This window comes from Cyprinodon tularosa, unplaced genomic scaffold, assembly GCF_016077235.1.
Source record: "Cyprinodon tularosa strain WSP-4 unplaced genomic scaffold, ASM1607723v1 ctg6, whole genome shotgun sequence".
Taxonomy (NCBI): Eukaryota; Metazoa; Chordata; class Actinopteri; order Cyprinodontiformes; family Cyprinodontidae; genus Cyprinodon; species Cyprinodon tularosa.
The window spans coordinates 3,350,430-3,373,677 of record NW_024039340.1 but is presented as its reverse complement, the minus strand read 5'-3'; positions in this window follow the sequence as shown (position 1 = coordinate 3,373,677).

Below are 23,248 nucleotides of genomic sequence, written 5' to 3'. Positions count from 1 at the left end.
CGTGTGGACGGGGCCTTAGAGTGTCTGTGGAAGGGGGGGACGTCTGTGCGTTCACAGCGACACATACGCAAACGACCTAGTTTCCAAGTTTAAGTCAGTATTAACAGGTAAAATGAACCATTTTCATTGTTGAGAGTGCAAATGCTTTATTCTCATCACACATCCTCACAATAGAGATTTAAATAGTCCCAGTTTAAGTAAATCTGTCCGGGTTAATGGTTGATGGTTCAAAAACCCTCCAGTCTTTGAGATCAAAGAAAGTCACTAATGTCTGCTTTGATTGCTCCATCTGCTTCCTAACAGTTTGAACCACATTAGAGGTTTTTCATTAAGATTTGAATTAAAATAAACTTTGAAACGTGAACAAAAGTTTACCATGCAGACACCTGCAAGCCTGCAGATGCTAGGGTCCCAGTAACGGGGCTCCGTTCAGCCCTGTCACCGAATGAGGAGCAGCAGAAAAGGCTTGTCTTTTATCAGGCTCTGAAAGCAGCAGTGTTGACATTGGGATGGCACCTAATTAGGTTAAGCCCAGCGCAGCATGCATGGTTAACTAGGTTGGCCTAGGCCTCCGGCAGCACAGATCCCAAGGTGACTGCCATCCAGCAACAATGATACCTCTGACTGTTAATATCTTTTCTTCCCTGAGAAAATATTGCTGCATACAACCGTAACTAATAACAATGAACTCGTTTGAGTTGCTAAACATAAACCATCCAAAGTATTTACTAGTAGTTAATTTTTTTTGTCACAGTGAGTTAGAAAATGTTCATCCTTAGCTTGAGAAACATTTTGATCGACAATCAGCTAAAGGTGATAGATATAAGCTTAACTCCTACTATCAACTGCTATTCCTATTGGTGCAGAATGTCTCATGTTAACATTGGCATCTCTACAAAAAGCTAATATTTAGATATATTTCAGGCCCGTAAAAATGCATACATTTATTATTTATATACTATAATTTATTTACAAGAGCTTTAAAGTTAAACCAGCTGATATTAAGCTGATGCACCTTAGCAAGAAGGTCCGTTTCTGTCTCATCTGTCCAGAGGACATTCTCCCAGAAGCTTTGTCGTTTGTAAATGTGTAAATAGGGACCCCGATTTCATCATTCTGCTTCATTCTCTCTCTATTCTCCTATTCTGCAGAATCTGTTCAGTCTCTGACGTTCTGCTCTCTCTGCTTTTCCTTAGAGTAGCTTTGCCTCGTCTGGTTCTGTTTGGCTGTGACTCCATCTTGGAGAGAAATATCAGCTGTGCTGCTTCCATCAACACCCTTGTTTATAGATGCTGGAGATCGGCCTGTTTTCCAGTGCGGTCCTGTTTCTCTGACCGTGACTAACTGGATGTGCTCTCTTCATCCTCTGACATGGGAGCTGGCAAGGAGCTCGTCTGCCTGGCTGTGTGTTTCCTGGACGGGGCCGCCTGTGGAGCTGCTTTTTCTATGTCTGCTTCTGTCTCCTTGAACCCCAGCCGGCCTCAGCCGATGGTCGTCACACTGAGCCTGGTTCTGCTGGAGGTTTCTTCCTGTTCAAAGGGAGTTTTTCCTCTCCACTGTCGCTGCAAGCATGCTTAGTGTGAGGGATTGTATTTGAGTCAATGAGTCGATGCAATCAACTGGTTTTCCTTAGATAGAAAACTTTGAATCAATCTCACTGGATGATCTGGTTGAACTGTAAAGCGCCTTGAGATGACATGTGTTGTGAATTTGGCGCTATAGAAATAAACTGAATTGAATTGAATTAAATAGGTAGTTTAGCAAATTGGCACTTTGGCTAAAGCAACAGCAGATGGTTTGATCTCACTCTGATTTTCTTTAAACTTGAAATTCATATTAAATCTCTTTGGAAGTTGTTCTGGGCTTCTTTCATTTCCGTTCATATTATCCATTTACAGTCCTTAAATCCATGAATAATATGTGCAGTTGTAGTCGCAGGAGCATCAAACTCAATCAATGGTCTTTACCTTAAACAGGCTTGATTATAATTTTCTTTCTAATCTCCTGAGCCAATTCTGTCCTTTTCTTCTTCTGTCCCATGTTGAGTGTGATACACACCATATCACCAAAGCGCAATGTGACTACTTGTAGCCTTATGTATTGGCCCACCAGCTTTGTTCACAAGCACATAAATTCCCTGATCCTGAAGACTGAATAAAATGATCCGAACGTAATACATACACCAAGCGTTCGATCAGATAAAATAATTGAAGCAGGCGCAAAACAGTAACATTGAAAAATCACATTGATGTTGCACCCTTGTGCAGTTTATATTTTTTTACTCCATTTGTATTATATACAGGTGCTGGTCATAAAATTAGAATATCATGAAAAAGTAGATTGATTTCAGTAATTCCATTTAAAAAGTGAAACTTGTATATTATATTCATACATTACATACAAACTCATATATTTCAGATGTTTATTTTGTTTAATTTTGATGATTACAAATGACAACAAATGAAAATCTCAAATTCATCATATCAGAAAATTAGAATATTACTGAAGACCAATAAAAACAAAGGATTTATAGAAATGTTGGCCAACTGAAAAGTATGAACATGAAAAGTATGAGCATGTACAGCACTCAGTATTTAGTTGGGCCTCCTTTGGCCTGTATTACTGCAGCAATGCGGCGTGGCATGGAGTCGATCAGTCTGTGGCACTGCTCAGGTGTTATGATAGCCCAGGTTGCTCTAATAGTGGCTTTTAGCTCTTCTGAATTGTTGGGTCTGGTGTATTGCATCTTCTTCTTCACAATACCCCATAGATTTTCTATGGGGTTAAGGTCAGGAGAGTTTGCTGGCCAATTAAGAACAGGGATACCATGGTCCTTCAACCAGGTACTGGTAGCTTTGGCACTGTGTGCAGGTGCCAAGTCCTGTTGGAAAATGAAATCTGCATCTCCAAAAAGTTGGTCAGCTGCAGGAAGCATGAAGTGCTCTAAAACTTCCTGGTATGTGGCTGCGTTGACCCTGGACCTCAGAAAACACAATGGACCAACACCAGCAGATGACATGGCACCCCAAACCATCACTGACTGTGGAAACTTTACACTGGACTTCAAGCAACGTGGATGAAGTGCCTCTCTTCTTTTCCTCCAGACTCTGGGACCTTGATTTCCAAAGGAAATGCAAAATTTACTTTCATCAGAGAACATGACTTTGGACCACTCACCAGCAGTCCAGTCCTGTTTCTCTTTAGCCCAGGCAAGACGCTTCTGACGCTGTCTGTGGTTCAAGAGTGGCTTGACACAAGGAATGCGACAGCAGAAACCCATGTCTTTCATACGTCTGTGTGTGGTGGTTCTTGAAGCACTCACTCCAGCTGCAGTCCACTCTTTGTGAATCTCCCCCACATTTTTGAAGGGGTTTTGTTTCACAATCCTCTCCAGGGTGCGGTTATCTCTCTTGCTTGTACACTTTTTTCGACCACATCTTTTCCTTCCCTTCGCCTCTCTATTAATGTGCTTGGACACTGAGCTCTGTGAACAGCCAGCCTCTTTAGCGATGACCTTTTGTGTCTTGCCCTCCTTGTGCAAGGTGTCGATGGTCGTCTTTTGGACAACTGTCAAGTCAGCAGTCTTCCCCATGATTGTGTAGCCTATAGAACTAGACTGAAAGACCATTTAAAGGCTTTTGCAGGTGGTTTGAGTTAATTAGCTGATTAGAGTGTGGCACCAGGGGCCATCAATTTTGAACCTTTTCACAATATTCTAATTTTCTGATATGATGAATTTGAGATTTTCATTTGTTGTCATTTGTAATCATCAAAATTAAACAAAATAAACATCTGAAATATATGAGTTTGTATGTAATGTATGAATATAATATACAAGTTTCACTTTTTAAATGGAATTACTGAAATCAATCTACTTTTTCATGATATTCAAATTTTATGACCAGCACCTGTATACATACTAGTAAATACATAAATAAATACATATATATGTACTGCAAATGATGCACAGGAAAACTATGGATGAATGCAAAAACTATGTTAATTACAGCGGGTCATAGATAAATCAGGAAGTTCGGACACTTAGACGTCTCCTTCCACTTGATCTGTTGACCTTTTCAGGGTTTCTCCTCACATAACAAACAGCTGACTGGTGGATGTTTGACTCATGTTAAATGACTCACTAAAATGTCACGTTTATAATAAAGCCTTCAGTGTGATTATTTGAGGGTTTTGAAAGAGGCTTTGTTTGGGTTTTTGCGTTAACAGTCTTACTTCCAGAAAGACGTTTGTCGCTTCATATACTACAGCTTCTGCATGAAATCCCTTCCTCTGATCCTGTTTCAGTTTTAATACCTTCTACTAGGGAGATGGTCAAGGCGGAAAGAGGATGTGAGCTTCAAATGAGGAAGCGATTGCAGGGAGTATCCAGCCTTCCTCTTGACAAATGACTCTGCTGATTAAAAAAAACCAAACAAAATAATAAAAATATATATACACACACACACACACACACACACATATATATATATATATATTAAGGGTGTGCAAAATAATCATCATGACGATGCATCGCGATTCTAATTTTTGTGATCTACTGCATCGATTCTTGAAGGCAAGAATCGATTATATATATAAAAAAAAAAATAAAATAAAATACATGAATGGTTGGCGCACATCAGCCAAACCAAGTGGAATACAACTTCCAGTCCAGCAGATGTTGCTGTGGATGTGTTGACGCCCGCTACTTTGTGTCACAAGCATTTTCGGCCGCGGGATACTGAGACGAGTCATTCGTGAACAAAACATGGAGGAGACTGAGAAAATTCGCCCCGTGGCTCCATCACATTTCAAGTCAGATGCTTGGATGCATTCTGGCTTTAAAAACAAAGAAGGTAAAAAACGAAATTGATATGACGCACGTAATTAGCAAAAGGGGAAATATACATTTGAATGTTTTCGTTTCATTGGTTTAAAGGACCACTGAGGCCATGTAAACGGCACTGATTATCCTTATTGTGTTATTTTAAGTTTTATAAATCCTAAGATCTTTTTGTCAGTGTGTCCACACCAGTAATAGTAATATTTCTGTCCAGTATTTGTTTCCATGGCAACACCTCCAAAAGTCGTTTCAATAAATACAGCTATGTATGAATTCAGTTGCTTTCAGTTATGTATCAATTGAAGACACGATCCAGATCACACCCAGCCAGATTGCAATATTTCAAGTATCGTGATGCATCATGATAGAATCGCATCATGGCATGTGAATCGTGATTCGAATTGAATCATGACTTCTTTGCCAATACCCACCCCTAATATATATATACATATATATATATATATAAACTTTAGAGCTGCGCCGATGCCATTTTTGGGCTCCAATACCGATACCTGGCTGTCTAGTATTGGCCGATACCATCTGTTTGAAATTCATGTGTGAAGAACTGCATACTACTTGGATGTCCAATAATTGCCATCATGGCTTTGTAAAGCTGCTGCCTACCTTTGTGAAGCAGGAAAAAGACTAAAACAAAGTGAATCCAGTAGAACTTTTTATTGCCTACCTGGAATGGGTGACAATAGTTGAAGAAAGTTTTGGCTCTCAAAAAAGGTATCGGTGCCCTATTTGTAGGTACTTACCGATACCGATAACACAATTTTAGCGCTGGATCAGGCCCTGCTGGTATCCGTGCAACACTAATATATATATATATATATATATATATATATATATATATATATATATATATATATATATATATATATATATATATATATTACTCATTTCTACTTAAACCGGACAAGCTTCTGGTTGGCTGAGATGTTCTTGGTTGCTTAAGGTCACATTAACTCCTTGCAGGTGTGAAGAAATCAAATGAGATCTTTTGGATGACAGGAGAGCATTCAAATAGAGGAGGAGGAGGGTATGAGGAAGAGAGCAGGAGGAAAAGGAGGAGGATGAGGGGGGGGGGGGGGGGGATGTCCGGTCATGCTCAAGCACAGCATCTTTGAGAGAGAAGAGGAGAAAGACGCAGGCAAAAAAAAAAGAAAGGAGAGCACTTTGCAAGCCACCCAGGCTTCATTACCATGTCAATCTGAGAAGAGAGAGCTATGGAAGGAGAAACAGGCCGGCCAGGGCCCAGCAGTGGGGCCGGATCCATATGGTGCTGCCGGCTCTGGAATGAATAGTGAATGGAGCGGCTGGGCGCTGGGCTGCTGGAATCTGCCTCCAAGCCTTTGTGAACAGGATGACCAAAGACAAGAGGGAGCTCTGCAGATGGCCCGCTCTATAAATAGGTAGCTAGTCCATCTCTGTGCTGTCACTCTACCCGTCTATCTGCTTCTCAGTCCTGCCCCCCCCTCCCTCCCCCAGGCCCCTGGACACTGCTAAACCCTAGAAAATGAAGGCCTACGCTTACATGCCTGCATGACATCATCACCTCCGCCGGTGTAGAGAATCCAAGTCCCTTCCAGCAACCCCTCCGTCGTCAATAATTCATCCTACAGATTTGCTGCAGATGCAGGGCGAGGTATGAGCAGGGAGCTCGCCCTTGTTCGGGGGGAAGGCTTTTTATTTTGGAGCTGTGGGTTGCTGTGAAAGTACGCAAGCGAGGGAAAGGCACAGATACCGAGCAGTCGGGTTTTTCAGTCCAAACTTCTCGCAGATGGACTTTAAAGTGAGTGATAAATCCACGTCCAGATTGAGGGTCCTTTTGTCATTAAACTAAGCCTTAGCACTGCTGTCCATCTGGCTCTCTGCATGTGCACGCCTGTGCGCATGTGTGCAGACACTGGATGGGATCCTGTAGCGGGAAGAGCAATACAAGCCTTCCTTTTAAAGTGTTGCTGACTGTAGCACACTTTAAGCTAGCCTTCTGCTCTTACGTCTCATACATTCTCTCCTGCACACACACTCACACCCCCTCAGGATCCTGTAAACACATCTCAGAGCCAGCACGCTCTTCATCTGTGACAGACCCAGACTTTGAGGTGCCTGATCTTTGAGCTAACACCAGAGATAATTGTTAGGAGGAGAGAAACCCAGAAGCAGACCTGCAGAGACAGAGCAATAGATGACGTGTGTGTGTAAAGCGACCCACTGGTAAACAGAGGCGAGCGAGTTGCCTGGATGAGTTACGTCTGGACCACACAGAGTAAAAGGCATCGCTCAGAACAAGAGGACGGTGTTGCATAAAAGCCACGGCGTCGAGGCTGGGTGGCAAAGCAGAGTGAGAGTGAGACAGGCAGGCGGGCAGAAAGACAGACACAGACGGAGCTCTCTCCAAATTTGCCAGGTTTTTCTGTACTATCCAACAGGCTGTGGTGTTCCAAGTTTCATTGTTTTGTCCAGTTGGAGTTTCATACCAGCTGCTGGCTCTATGTGTGTGTGGCTGTGCCTCTGTGTGTAATGACGGAGCGCACTAAACACCCTCTGACTTGTAATGGTGAAAACAGCCAGGTGCTCACCACAGGCGACAGCCCGGGATGCTGTGCACCGGCCGCCGCGTGACATCATCGCCCCACCTCTTCCTAAGCAGGCGGATTGAAGCCAAACATAGGCTGTAATGTATGTTAAAAAAACTTTTGCTTCATTAATGTTTTAGTTGTTGGAACATTAATAATCACCCTGGAAGTTTAGTTACAAGGTTATTAGTACTTAATATCTAAGGAACTCTTTTGGTGTTTTTGTTTACAATAATTTATTTTGATCACAGTCTCAATTAAGTTATATATAAAATGAACCATTTGGAAATCTTCAAAACATCATATTTGTATTAGCGGTTATTTACACAAACATTTATTGTCATGGGAAGTAGGAGAATGTGAGGCAAAGCAAAAAACATATCCTCAGATACTCTCCATACAACCTGAATGGCCTTTATTAAAGCAAAAGTTTGGTCATATTCAGAATTCAAACTTCTGAAGTACTTTAAATATGAAATTACTACATACTGTTCAATTAATACGTTTTTTTTTTTTTATTCAGAGTAATTTTCATGTGAATGTGCTTTACTGGAGGCATCCATGTTTGTCAAAGAACACTACTGCCACCTACTGGTTTGTGACGTCACGGTGCGGTATCGGCTGTTGATCAAGTCCCAGTGCTGTATCTGGTGTTTGTCACAACGCGCTATTATCCAAGTCATCTTGAAAACATTCTTCTTCCAAATGTGGGCTACATATTACGGGTTTTTTCTCTGGCCAGAAGTTCGATGGCAAATCCTCCCTGTTCAAGTTGGCGATCCAACAACCAACCCGTCCGTTGAGGATCAGGAATCAGAAAGGTGGAATAACTCTTTTTTTCCACTTTTACCCGATGTATTCCAGCATCCAGCTGCCATGCACGTGGGCATTGTCAGTAGGGGTGTAAATAATAATCATTTTGTATCGATGCATCGATCCAACAGCCGACGATCCGATGCATCGATACGTCCGCAAGAGAATCGATTGATGTTTTTTTTCCCCTCCGGTCTATTTTTATCCATTTGCTCCTGGGTGTAATTCTCCCTCCCGTGCTGCGGTGGCGCTAAACCTATTTTGCTCTCCTACCTCACTTCCTGGTTATACTCTTACAGCAGTGTGTTGCAGTGAGCTTGACGCAGACATTTTTAAATTATGCTCAGTATTGAAGCGTGGTCTGTGCTACACGCTGTGGGTCTAGATACGGCCGAGGCGGAGAGGAAGTGGGGGCGAGTTTAGTCCGACGACGGAGGGACATGAGGGCCAAAAAGAGCGGAGATCCAGGTGGAAAAAGGCTCCCAGCGTTCTCGCGCACCTCGCTCTTCTAGCGGGTCAAACTTCACGAGTTGTTTTCCGCAATTTCGGTCATAAAAACAAAACAAGCTGGTGTAGGTACCAGATTGACTCGGGCTGCCAGAATGACTCGGGGGCCTGCGCCTTTTGATGATGTCACAATACATAATTGTTTTAACATTTGCACAATTGCGCAAAACATTTTGATTGGTCTGGACAGCTTACTAAAGTAATTATAGCGGGGTGTAGGTTTTATTCGAAAGCGGGATTGCGGTTTGTAAACGGACAATTTTACGAAGAAATTCTCCATGGTCCCTGCGCCTTCCGATGACGTCACCGAATTTGCCATGGGCCTTTCGCCTCCCGATGACGTCACATTATGGCAACGCCACTCAAATAAACTACATTGAGCCCGCGGTCTGCATTTGTAACGAGAATAGATTTGTGACAAATAGAGACCGCGGGCGCAATGTAGTTTGTTTGAGTGGAGTTGCCATATTGTTACGAGTGGCGTTGCCATATAGTGACGGGCGGAGTTGCCATATTATGACGTCATCAAAAGGCGCAGGCCCCCGAGTGAATCTGGCAGCCTGAGTCAATCTGGTACCTACACCGGCCTCCTGTCTGCGGCGCTGTCTGCGGTCAGCTACAATTTGGGAGAGGAGCAGCGGAGCGTCTGTGAAGGGGGCGGGACGTCTGGAGCCGAGGTATTGCATTGCACTCATTTTCTGCAGTATTTTTGCAGTATTTTTTGATGCAAGTTTTCTACTTCTGTTATTTGCTGTTGTTTCTAAAAAAGAAAATGCATAACGATATTACAGCTTTCATTGATTTATTTCAAACTTGAAACTTTTTTTTAGCCTGTAAGGTGTAAAAAAAAACAAATAAAAAATTAATCGATTAATCGAATCGAATCGTGGTGTATTCTTGAGTATCGAAAATAATCGAATCATTGGGTCAGGAAATCGATACTGAATCGAATCGCCATGATGGATGTGATTTACACCCCTAATTGTCAGTTTCACTATAGCTCTGCTGAATTTCAATGGTGAAGTCCTCTGGAAATCTTCAATAATTGTTGTTGATTGCAGATGTGTCTAGTAGTTCCCATTGATTTTGCTTGTAAAGCGGGGAGAATGGCGCTAGGCTTACCGCACCGTGACGTCAAAGTGCCTTGAGATGACATGTGTTGTGAATTGCCGCTATATAACTAAACTGAATTGAGGATGTCAGGAGTGAGGTGTTACTATATTTGGGCAAAAATGACTGCTTTCAGACTTAGTGATCACAATTGTTTGTACTGATTTTACTGATAAATTCATTAAATCACTGCAAACATTTTAGTTTTAGGTATTGATAATGATCCATTGATTATTCCTTGCTGGCTGGACTTTTCCTTTAAAGATAAAACAAATGTAAGTATCCAGGTGTGCAAAGTAGGTAGGGAAACGTTTAAAGAGACCTGCTACAATATCTGCAATAAAAGGTGGTTCAACAAATTTCTGACTCAAAGAGGCTGAATGTGTTAGCAATGTGCGCTTTGCAGGATTTTATTTTCAAAATCAGTTAAAAGCTTTGAATCATTTCCTTCAGTTTCATAAATCTGCACAGCTGTGTGCCGATTTATCAGATTAAATCCCAGTAGAAGATACTGAAGATTGTTGTAATGCGCATGGATGTAAAGCCCCCACTTCCTCACGGTGTGAATGAGTTACTTCAAGACTAGTTAATAAAACAAATGTCTCTCCAGCTTATTCTTTTATTAAATTTCTTTTAAGTCTGAGAAACATTTCCTGTGGAATTTAAACTCTTTTGAGCTCAACGATGAAGGTGGCACCAAACAGAGGACACATTCTTGCACCAAACTCTCTCTATAGCAGGGATGGGTTACCCTCCCAGCAGATGGATGACAATATTAGGAGTCATGTAATTGCAGTGCGCTCCGTTTTTTTGGAACTTAACGAGTCATTATGTTACAGGAGTTATTGTAAAGACAGAATGTCTTCATCCCGCTTTGACCTCCTGTCACGGCTTTTTCTAAGTTGTCCCTCTGGTTCTTTGAATCCCCCAGCTGGCCGGGCTGTGACTCAGCTCACCTCCGTGCTGTTCTGGCTTTAGGACAGTGACGGACTTAGTAGGTTTAGACCAAACAAACAAGAGACCACTGATGAAAGAGATAGAGGGAGCTGTGCAGAACAGGACAGATGGGTTGGGGATCAGGGCCCTGCGTCCCTCTCACACTCTTCAGAGACGTGTCGTCGCTTTCCTGCTGCAGGTTTATGGACGTAAGGCTGAGACCAGAGCACAGCCAGAATGTCAACACTCATTATGACTAATAAAGTTTTCTTACGGTTAGATTTAGATGCGCCATTTATTGTAGCGTTTAGAAATTCTAGCAAACAGAGCTTCATCTGGCAACCTCCTGCCTCCCCTCCCTCCTCCTCCTCACGACCACCGACACACGCACGCAGAAAGCACCAGAAATTGACAGACAGTGAGACAGAAGTTGTTTTCGTCTTTTTCCCTTTTCTCTCTCTCCTCCACATATGGTCATCCGTTCTGCCTGTCTGTCTGTCTTTCTGTCTGTCATTACAGTAAATCAGAGGGCTCTTCGGCTTTATCCGAGCGTCCTTCTGGCTGGGACGGCTGTAGCAGATGTTGGAGCTTGGGACAAAATGGATTTCCCCCCGCCGAGAGCAGCTTTTCTTGCCCTCCTTAATAGAGGCTCCTTGAAATGCTAATGCCCCACCATTAGTATAGTGGTGGTCTGGCATAGTGACGGTGGGAAAAGAAAAAGGGGAAAACCACAATCAGAGCTGAAAAAACCTTTGTCACCAAACAACTCATGGAAAATATACTCTGTGGATGCCGACAAACAAGCGACCAGTGGAGGTTTAAGAGGGAAAAAAGCAAGAGGAGACATCGTCTCACCACAGTGTGATGGCATCTCATCCCGCGGCCTCCTCCTCCTCCTCTTTCCCTTTTCTCCCAAGTCTCCAAACCTCTTCCAAGTTGTGCTCCAAAGAGGGATAATGATAATCAAACATATGAATGGAGCCATAAAAGAACCAATTTCTGCTCTGCAACGAGCATTTAAGGGATCAGGCAGAGATTCTGAAATTAGGGGGCTTAATTCGCGGGGAACATTTGATGATCGGCCGCTGCCTATGGTTATCGAAAAGAATCAAACGGAGAAGAGCGAAGCTGCTTTGCTCTGCAGCATAAACCCATGTCTTATCTTCTGCAAAAGCGGAATCGACCAGCGTGTCTGGAATTAGGTGTTTGCATTAGTGCAAGTCTCGCAAAAGGTTTCCAGATAGCGTCGGTTTCCACACCTTTTCACCATGGAACCACAAAATCAAACACTATTATTTATTTTCTGTCACATGTGAAAACAGGGCAGCAAATTAAGACAGAATTCAAGAAAAACATTGCATGGTTAAATCTTTTTTCTATATAAAGATCTAATATTTTTATTTAGCAAATAAAGGTACACAGTCATGTCTCTACCAAAAAGAGCAAAATCCAGTCAATAATAATAAAGTAAGTCTATTTATTCCAAGTGTTCATTCTGATTGTGTTTTTGATCCCTTTTGAGCCTAAATAGAACGCCAGCACTGGGTGCATTGAGTATATATAATCAGATGTAGCGCCATCTACAGGCAATACTGAGCTCCTGGAAAGCCATCTCGAAGGGCAGAAGCATGTTAGCACCGCTAGCAGCTTTAGTAAGGAGATGAACTTGCAGTAACTCAATCGTTGCAGGGACATCAGAATGCTTCCTGAACTTTGGCTCTAGTTTTAGTTCACAAAAAAAGTTCAGAATGTTTTCTCTGCACAACTCCAACTTTATTCCTCTCGTACGCCTTTTCAACTGGCCAAAAAACCCCAGGAACAATCGTCTTTTAGTGCCAGTGAGAACAGATCACTGACACGTGTCTGCCCGGATCAAAAGACTCGCTAGTGACCCGCTTTAAAATCGCCTCGGCTCTGAGCGGCGTGCTGTGGGAACACCAGAGTCGAGTTGATTCGCTAAATTACGTGACACCATTGAACGCAACCTATAGATGACAACACACGGCACCAGTTGCTTCTGATCTAATAAGCTGAAACAACTTTTATTTACATTCTATAAACATGGAGCAGCTCTGGCGAGAGGGAATCAGACAGATAATACAGCGAAACAATAAAGAATACTGACCAAACCCTGGCCTCCTTCCATGTTGCTCTTCATTGTTTACTTCCCTGATTTCCGTCTCACTGTCGACACCATCAACGCTAATCCAGAATCAGATTTTTGGTCAAATGGGAAGAGTCAAAAGCCGAATTTTAGCCTGTCAACCCGATTTTGAAAAACTTGTTGAGTTTTTCTTACAGTTTTCTTTATTTTCTTATCTAGGCTGAGAAATCCACACTCTCTTGACTCCATTGCTTGTTGACCAATTGTACGCATGCACAGTAAAGTAATCCAGATCCACTGATGCTGTTATGGTAAAAATAGAGTTGAAAAATTGAGAATAAGGTAAAACTTTCAAGAATAAAATCAAACTGTCATTAAAAAACCTGAAAATGATTTAAAAATAATAACTTTAGTGGACGAGAGTAATGACATCAGCTGCACCGCGCGATCTGCTTGGCCTTCATCCTCTAAAAGTGAGCTTTTTATTGACAATTCTACTTTATTATACCTAAATACTGTAATTTATTGTATTTCAGCTTAATTCTTAACTTTTAAGCTTTATTGTCTTGGTGAGAAATAATTTTCTTTCCTCACTGTGGCCCTGATATTTAACATACACAAAGATAGAGAACTGGTCCCACAGGATAAAAAATGTAGTACCTTAATTAACATTTTCTCGTTGAGCCATTTGCAATATTTAGATGGAAATTATTACCATACAAACTGTTAATGTTTTTCCAGTGTATAAAGTCATATCAACATAAATTGAGGTCATGCCTTGTAAATTGATGAGAAACGTTTGTAGAATAGAAAGTCAAACATCATGTTTTTAACAGAAAAAAAAAAATCCACCTTAGATGCAGTCTCTCCTGCGGCGCTTAAAGCTAAAGCTCTTTTGCTCATTTGCTCTTTTTTGGTTAACCTCCTTCCTGCTCTCACACACGCTCACAGATTTATCGCTCTGGACACTCTTGTCCCTGTCAGCAGCTGGCGGACTCAGTCCTGTTTGAGCTTGTGTGTGTTTGAATGCTCATGCACAAAAAAATGCGAGTGTGTGTGTGTGTGGAGCCCAAGTAAAGCCGGCTGCTCTGCTCTGCTGTGTTGGCCAGGCCATGTGGCCACTTTAAAGCTCCTTTCTGAGAGGCCTGTGAAGTTGTTAAGGAGCTCCACTACACTGGCAGTTGGCTCTGGGAATCCCTTTGCCAGCTGTAGCCTGCACACACACACACACACACACACACACACACACACACACACCCTGCTTCCCTCCCCTCTCTTTGTCTCACATGTTCTTCCTCTCATGCTCACACTCGTTGGTCTTCCTCTGCGCCGCAGACCCGTCTCTCTGTCCCCTCTTTCTGTCCGTAATTGTGTGTTTCTTGTGTTCTGTTTCCCCAGCGCTGCCTGTTCCTCGTTCTGACCACAGTACCCACATAATCTATGTAGTGAAACATCATTGCCGACCTTCTGTCTCTCCTGGCACCGGTCCGGCTGCACATGTTTTCTCCTGTATACCTGCTCGGATCGCTGCAAATGCACTTTGGCAACCAGCACGGAGCCACGTGCAGCAACGACGGCTGTGTGAGAGAAAAAATAACAACTAACCCCCCTCTGCAGGTAGCTTAAAATGAGGATAACATTCAAAACGGGAGTGTTGAATTCATTAAATGAGAAGATATTAAAAAATTCTTTTCTTGACAGATCTTGTCTCATCGTCGCTCAAACATAAATACGATAAAGTTTAATCCGTCGCTGAAGTTTAGATGACCTTTCATTGAGAGCAGAGAGCAGGTGCACCTGCGTCCTGCTCTCTGGCTCATACTCCCAAGGTCTGCAGTGCAGATCTGCTGGAGAGCGGCGGTTTGTGCTCACAGGGAGGACATTTGCTTGTATTGTCATCAACTCCATTTGCGGTGGAAGTCCCTGGCTGCAGGGTCATGGATGAATGGTTGGAGAAGGCCAGGCGGCTCCAGCTTCTAGTAGCTAATCTGCTGACAGACGGCGGAGCCTCTTGTAAATAATATTTGTTTTTCTCCAGGGTGGTCCCAATTCTGACCGCTCTGCACCTCATTCTGTTCATTTTCTGCTTTAAAGCTTTGCTTTCATGTCTGCAGCTTCTAAAATATATCCGTTATTCCTGAAACGGTTTTTCTTAAACTTTAAATTCATCATTAAGAATCAAAAGTCTTTACTTCTTATCATTGCTCAGCGGTACAATGACATTTTTAGCAGCTCAAAACAATATAAAACTAAACAGTGCAGGCAAATAGTGCAACATAAAGAAAATAAATATTATAAAACAGTAAAGCAGTATATTTTCACAATTAAAATATTAGAATGGCTTTACTCTTGGACCGTGTATTCTTTTAAAATGTCTCTTTTTCATGATAGAGAACAGATTTAAGTCGCTGAGGTGTTTCTTCTCATCCATCATGTAGAAAACAACTGTGTAAGTAGAGCATAGACAGGGTAGGAGGCTGTAAGCTACGAGGTGAGGCAAGGCAAGGCAAGGCAAGGAGGAAACACAAATAGTTAACAGACAATAGACATGGCCTAGTCAAAGTCCAGAGAGAAAAACATGTTGAGAATATGTTAGAAGACTTAGAAACTGATATTAAAAGATGCTTTGCTACCAAAGCAATGAATATTTTAAAATTAAAAAGATAAAAAAAAAAAAAAAGATAAAGATAGATCAAAGGGACCAAGGGTGTCTGTAGACAGGGGCCAACAGGGCCAGTGCCCCTTTAAAACAGGATTAAGGCATTGTTTTGGCCCCTGTATTAAAGACAATTCAAAATAAATTTGTAATTAAGACATACACTGGCTCAGAATCCATAACAGATTGGTTATTTAGACCAATTTAATATTTTTTAATTTTACAGTTTTATTTAAATACAGATTAAAAAAATCTAAATATTCCACTTTTAATTTTTGTTCTTTTCAGACAGAATAATATTTTTATCTGCATCATCTTAGGTGTCCAGAGCTGGAAGGGGCTCTTTGATGCACTCATAATTCAAACTTTTAATTAATATCATGTTTTATTGATTCAGGCTGTTTTTTATTAACCTGTTAAAAAAACAAAGAACGTCCAAGAAACCAATTGGTTAAACTTTCTGAGTCAGTGCAAATAATCATAAGAAATTCATTTAGAATAACGTCTCAATTAAAGGGGCTGGGATCAGTTCTATGGGGACACTGGCCCCTTTTGGCCCCCGTCTAGGACTGCCCATGGCCTCAGCGAGGCCATGAGTTAAAATTTGAGCAAAACTGATAGAGACGTAACAAATACAGCAGCCTAGGATGCAGATAGAACGATTTCCTGTTCCTCCATAAAAAGCAGGGGGAGGGCAGATTGTTTGGGGACAATGTGAAAAACGTCAACTGTTTTCTTTTTATATATTCTTAACACTTAGTTTTGCACCAATATGGTTGTTGTAAGAGGTCAAAGGTCGCCTCTGCTTGCCGTCTCCTCTCCTCTCCTCTGCTGATGGCCTTGCAAGCTGGCGTCCTTCCACTCCACAGATGTCTCTGTTCCTATAGGGCTCCGGTTGCGAGGCGATGTGTTGGCAATTCTGTGAAGCACACCTAACGCACACGCTCGTGCACACGGCAACACACACTCGCACAAGTTCTCTCCCCTTCACACACACGCATACAGTTGCAGAAACACCCAGACACACGGTGTGACACCGCTGCTGTCGCCGCTGGAGTCAACGTCTGTGAAGACTCTCCCGGTTCCACCGTTTTCCTGTGTTCGTCGCTCTTCGGAGGAGCGATGAGGGGGGGGGGATTGAGGAGAAGATGCTAAATGTGTGCGTGTTCGTGTGTGTACACACAACACATCCTGTGTGACAACCTGGCATAGCCTAGATCCGCCAGTGCTCTCAAGTTGGGTGTGAGAAGATTGTCACCACGTACCTGAAGCTGGCAGGATTAACACCTGTTATGAGCTGCGGCATGTCGTGCGTCGTCAACGTGTGTCTCTCTGCATTCATTGTGGATTTTTTTTTAAATTCCAGTTATTTAGCTGACTTTTTATTTTTTGCAAAGAAACTTGTAATGACTTATTCAAACAGGACTCATTTCCTTCATTAGCGCTCAGTGGAAAAGCTGCCGCTCAGGGGAGCAGCTTTCCAGCTACAACTTCCCATCATTTTCACCTGTTTTCATCCCAGTTGTTCAACCAGGACCGCCTGGACCAGCACGACGGTGTGTGTTTTTCTGTCTTCGACGGTCGTTATCTGACACGTTGCTCCGTTGTGTGTCACTCCTGAGTTTTTGTAGCAGTGTGTATGTGTCCACAGCATGGCAGTCCATCTGTCTCCAGGAGAGTGGCTTCCTGTTCTCTCCCTCTCATCTCTGCCACTGCAGGAACACACACAACCTGCTCTGACATCCAGCACACACACACACATGAAACACGCGTGTATGGGCACTGTCTATCTGTCTGTCTGTTTGCCAACGTTTGTACATCCGTCTTTTTCGCACACATCCCCATAAAACTCATCAAAGCCGGTCATCTGCCTTCCTTCTGTCTCTCTGTCTGCCTGTCTACTTGTCTGTCATCCAAACGGTCACAAATGATGCTGTTTAGTTGGGTAGCGGTTTCAAAATGGCCACAGAGGAGGAGGTGCACAGGTTGGTGGTGGTCATGTTGACGGGTGAGAAGGACGCGTCGAGAATGGCGACCTCCCACGTGAGACGTCCTCATCGACCGGCCCCCCGTGTCGTGATGTTCCACGGCTCCATGTTTGGGGCCTGGACGGGAACATGTGTGTCACCGTGTGTGCGTTTGTCCGCGGAAGACATTGATCGGTGCTATTTCTTCTTTGCCACATGACAGATGCAGCCTGTTCACAGTAGAAACGTCAATGCCCACACCTGCTTGGGTGGCGAGTGTGAGGCACTGCTGCCGACTGGCTCCACAGAGCCAGGCAGAGAGACGGACAGAAACACAGCAGGATGCACAACGATAATAATCTTTCTGTGAAAAGTTAAGTTTTTTTTCAATTTTTGTCAGGAGAAACAGCTTCTAAAGAAACTCCTGTTAATCTCAGTGATCCACTGAATATTTGCCTAAAACTCAGGCCACTGTGTTCTCTTGGGGTAGCAACGCTTCTGGCTTTTTCTTAACATTAATTATCTCTGCCCTTAATGGAGGCAGTGACTCTGCATGGCTTCAGCTCTGGGTCACCTTGTAACCTCTTGGAGTAATTTTCGAAGGCCGACCCATAAAGAGATTCCCCTCCATTTAATGTTAAATACCGGTTTTGTTTACCTTTACAAGTGTCTTTCTAACTCCTCCAGACTGGTAGATGTTGATAGTTGCTCTTAAAATTCTTAAGATGCATCCAGCATGTAAATCATTTGAAGATCTTTTAGTCTTCTTTAGGGGTGTAAATAATAATCATTTTGTATCGATGCATCGATCCAACAGCCGACGATCCGATGCATCGACACGTCCGCAAGAGAATCGATTCATGTTTTTTTTTTTCCTCTGGTCTATTTTTATCCATTTGCTCCTGGGTGTAATTCTCCTCCCGTGCTGCGGTGGCACTAAACCTATTTTGCCCTCCTACCTCGCTTCCTGGTTATACTCTTACAGCAGTGTGTTGCAGTGAGCTTGATGCAGACATTTTTAAATTATGCTCAATATTGAAGTGTGGTCTGAGCTACACGCTGTGGGTCTAGATACGGCCGAGGCGGCGAGGAAGTGGGGACGAGTTTAGTCCGACGACGGAGGGACATGAGGGCCAAAAAGAGCGGAGATCCAGGTGGAAAAAGGGTCCCAGCGTTCTCGCGCACCTCGCTCTTCTAGCGGGTCAAACTTCACGAGTTTTTTTCTGCAATTTCGGTCATAAAAACAAACCAAGCCGGCCTCCTGTCTGCGGCACTGTTTGCAGGAGAGGAGCAGCGGAGCGTCTGTGGAGGGGGCGGGACGTCTGGAGCCCAGGTATTGCATTGCACTCATTGCACTGATTATCTGTAGTATTATCAGTATTTTTGCAGTATTTTTTGATGCAACTTTTCTACTTCTGTTATTTGCTGTTGTTTCTAAAAAAAAACAAACTGCATAACGATATTACAGCTTTCATTGATTTATTTCAAACTTGAAACTTTGTTTAGCCTGTAAGGTGTAAAAAAATAAAAATAAATAACCGATTAATCGAATCGAATCGTGGTGTATTCTTGAGTATCGAAAATAATCGAATCGTTGGGTCAGGAAATCGATACTGAATCGAATCGCCATGATGGGTGTGATTTACACCCCTAGTCTACTTCATGCTGTCGGAAAATTATTTGGTAACTGCTTACAGAATAACTTTTTAATAATGAAGAAAAATAAAAGATTTTTTTAAATCCTAGAGGCCCTGCAACATACAGGCTTGGACGTGACACATGATAGTGAGCTCACTTTCTTCTAATAACGTTTTTTTTGTATGTAACTGAGTGGAGATAATTGTTTTTTTGTTTACATTGCTGGTTTGGATAGCTTTTTGGAAAACCATAAATGGAATTTAAAAAGTAAAAGCTTCAGCTATCCCTTGTCTTCGATTGGGGTTAATTTCATGGCTGTAGCTCATTCACAACCATAATGGGAAAAACAAATAAAAAGGTTTATTACACTCGCTTGTCTAATTAGATTACATATAAATCCATTTTCAAGGTGACCATTCAGATGATGAAAAAAAGCTCACTGAACAAATGAGTGCTTTCTCAGGGTTTTTTTTTTTTTGATTGTCTGAAAGTTTAGAGCAGAAATTAAATCAAATATGCAAATAATGAGTTACCTCAAAAATAATCTCTTGGAGCGCTTTTACAGCTGTAGGTGACAGATTCCCATATTATGTTATGGGATTAACTTATATGTTATATGGTACGGTATATGATCTGGTGAACTATAAAGTGCCTTGAGATGACATGTGTTTTGAATTGGTGCTATAGAAATAAACTGAATTGAATATTAAGAGGGGAGAACAGATCTGCTCTAAATGAATAAAGAAGGCATTGGCAGTCCTTTAACTTTTTAGCTAAAGCAAAGCGTCACCACTTCCAGGTCTGTTTCCAGGTGCAGCCAATCCTGTTGGGAATAATTAGCTTTGCACTGGTTATCTGTCTATGAACTGCCCAGAGGGAATATTTATATGCAAAATTTGAAAAAATAAAGGTATTGGTTATTTTAATTTGACTAAATTGGGACTGTACCTAAAAGCTGCGGTTCTAGAAAAATGTACAAAGGGGCAAACAACAAAAGAATAACAAACACACACAAAGAAAAACAGAGTAAAAGTGCATCATTTAGTTCATTAAACGAGCCACAAAGCCATCGCTGCAGACCCTAAACTGGTAAAATCTGTTATTCTTTCTTCGTATGAAGTAAGCTTAAAGTCGTAGGGAAGCGGCTGTTCCAACCGTTGCATTTCCGAATTCTCCCGAGTGGTGCCCGACTTTACACGAGTGAATAAAGTGAATGTGATTGGTTGTTTATCAAGGGGGCGGGATTGTTGTGGTGGAAGGTTCGCAAGTAAGTGTGGTTCTGGCCGGTTTGTCGGAAGCATCTTGCTAACAAGTTAGCAACTTAGTGCTAGTAGGTTCCCAATGGGAAATTCCTTGGGACCAAGTAGCACTAAATTGGTAACCTGACTCCGGCAGATGGATTTGCTCCGCATATCCATCTGGAAACCTTCCGTTGAAGTAATTTTGGGAAGGGGCGAAAATACTGGTTAGCTGATTGGCCTATGTTGGTGATAGACGGGCCAAATAAACCAATCAGATCAACGAAGCATATGACGTACTAACAGAGCGACGACGAAAACACAACCACAAGCCAGGCTACTCTTGCCGAAACCAGTCGGGAGAAAAGCAAAAAACATCTTTTCCTCTGAGAAAAGCCTCCAGAGCAGTGTTTTGCTCTTCTTTCAGTGAAGAAATACTCTGTAATTCTGATAAAACTTGCTCGATAGCCACGCTAACGCTAGTTTCATCGGCTGAAGCCGCCATGTTCTTTAGACTGAACTGTCGCGCTTCTCAATGCGTCACACCTCAACCCGCCTCAAAGCCAGCGCTGATTGGACGTTCGTTTGGTGAACGGCTCCAAATTTTCTTCAACGGAGAGTCTCCAGACTGATCTGTGAGTCTCCTCCGTCATCCATTTTTTATTTAGAGGAGGAAAGCGGGGACGAAGATGTTGTGGAAGAGGACGCCACACAGACGTCCATCCCCGTGAACACTGGGACGCAACTCAATGGGAAAGGAAAGGATTCTGATTTCAACCGTTGCGTATATTAGCTGCGACATATGAATCAAGATGCTATGACCAACAAAATTTGATTGACAGATGACCGTTGATATATGATTGGCCGAATTTAGGTGTTCAGGCTGATGTAGAACTAATTGGCCTGCAGAAGATAATGAAGAAAAACCCCACAGACACAAAGACAGGATTTTTTTTTTAAATAGAAATTCTCAAAATTTTAGGACGATATAATCTGATAAAGAGTACTAACTGGCACTTCTATAAATGGTAAAGGAAATTGTAAAGGCAAAACATTAAATCGGGCCAAGGAAAAACTCAGTTAGTCTCTTCTGTTGATGCGCATCATCAGGGGAATCTTTTTTTTGTTGTTACATTGCACAGAATAATGTGAAAAACGGAATGAAAATCTTAAAATAATTGTATAGGCACTTAATTTGTGCAGGTAAATATGATGATCTGCCAAATGAAAAGGTCGTTTTGTTTTTAAAGTAATTTAAAATAAGTAAATTCAGTCTTTTGTTATTTTAATGATAACTCATCTAATTCTAAAAAAATAATAGGTACATAATAATGTAAAAATGAATAAAACTGTATTTAATAATTAGAAATGAAACCCATTGCTTAGAAAATGCATTTTTTCCTTTTTAATAAAGCTTATAGTTAGAGTGGCTCAGGTTATCCTGAGCTATCTCTTTAATTAAACTACTATAGGCTTAGAATGCTGGAGGACATAGGGACCACTTTTCATTCCACTTCTATTCTCCAATCATGCAGTATTTGTTGGATTAACCCTTAACTCTGCTTTTTCTCATCATAGTAACGTTATCTGTTGTTATTTGGCTGTGACATCAACTGTGCTGCTGCCATCAACACATCAACACCTTAGGTTATAGATGAAAGAGTTTGGCCTGTTTTTCAGTGTTTAGTCCTGTTCTGTCCTTGGATGGATGTGCTCTCTGTCATGTTTTAACATGAAAACTGTCTCATAGCTCGTCTGATTAGCCGTCTGATTAGCCCAGACAGAGCCACCTGAGGAGCTGGTTTACTGTTACCTTTTCTAAGATAGAAAATATTTATAGATCAGTGCTTCTATGTTTGTTTTCTATGTCTGCTTTTGTCTCCTTGAACCCCCAGCCAGCCTCGGCAGCAGTAAGAAGTCTGCCGGAGGTTTCAGCTTCTTAAAAGGGAGTTTTTCCTGTCCACTGTCACTGCATGCATGCCTTGTGTGAGGGATCGCTGTACTAAGCGACACACAAGCAAATATCTACTGTTGACATTTGTTCATCCAGGAGGAGTGAATCCTGCAAAGTCATTGAAACAAAATCTTAAAAAAACAGTAAAGTTATTTCATTTTTTCTAAGTATTTTTAAAGTTTTCTTTCTGGAATGCATTTTTAAAATTTTCACTCACAAAACGTGTTCTTTGCTTGCAGTAATGATGTAAAAAGCTACTCTCTATTGTTATTTGACCGCATCAGTGGCATTTTGTACCCGAAGGCGTCCTCTCTCGAAGTGGTCGCTGAACAGAAGGCCTCTTGGTTTCGGATTGTAAATTTCTACATCCAAGTCTTTCAAAGCTTTTTGTGTTGGTGGATAAAAAATGAAACTCCGGCTGGTTTGTGGCTCGTTCCAAACGGTTATATGTGTAACGCTGTATGCTGCTTTTTGGCGACAGGTCAGAAAGGTCCCAGAACAGATTTATATTTCCAATTTAATGTGTGTAAAAATATCAGACCAACAAAAACAATAATATTCTAAGGGTGTGCTTATTATTATTTCATTGCCCTGTTTTTGAATTTACAGCGTCAGCTTTAAGAAATCGTTTATTTCAAACAGTCGTCCAACAGCATATGACTTCAGGGTTAGAGTCGCTTATTAGCTCGACCGTTACAGAGCGGAGGAGAAAAAAACAGAGCAACGTTATGAAAATAAATAGAACTGTATGAATCTCCTCTGCAGTCAGTAAAGATGATGGTACACCACATGTTTGTGCCTGCGTTTTCCATCCACTGCTATCGGCTCCCAGCTCCTTTGCCATCATGGGGCAATCTGTTGACTGTTGATTTAGCGGGAAAAAAATAACCCCATACCATA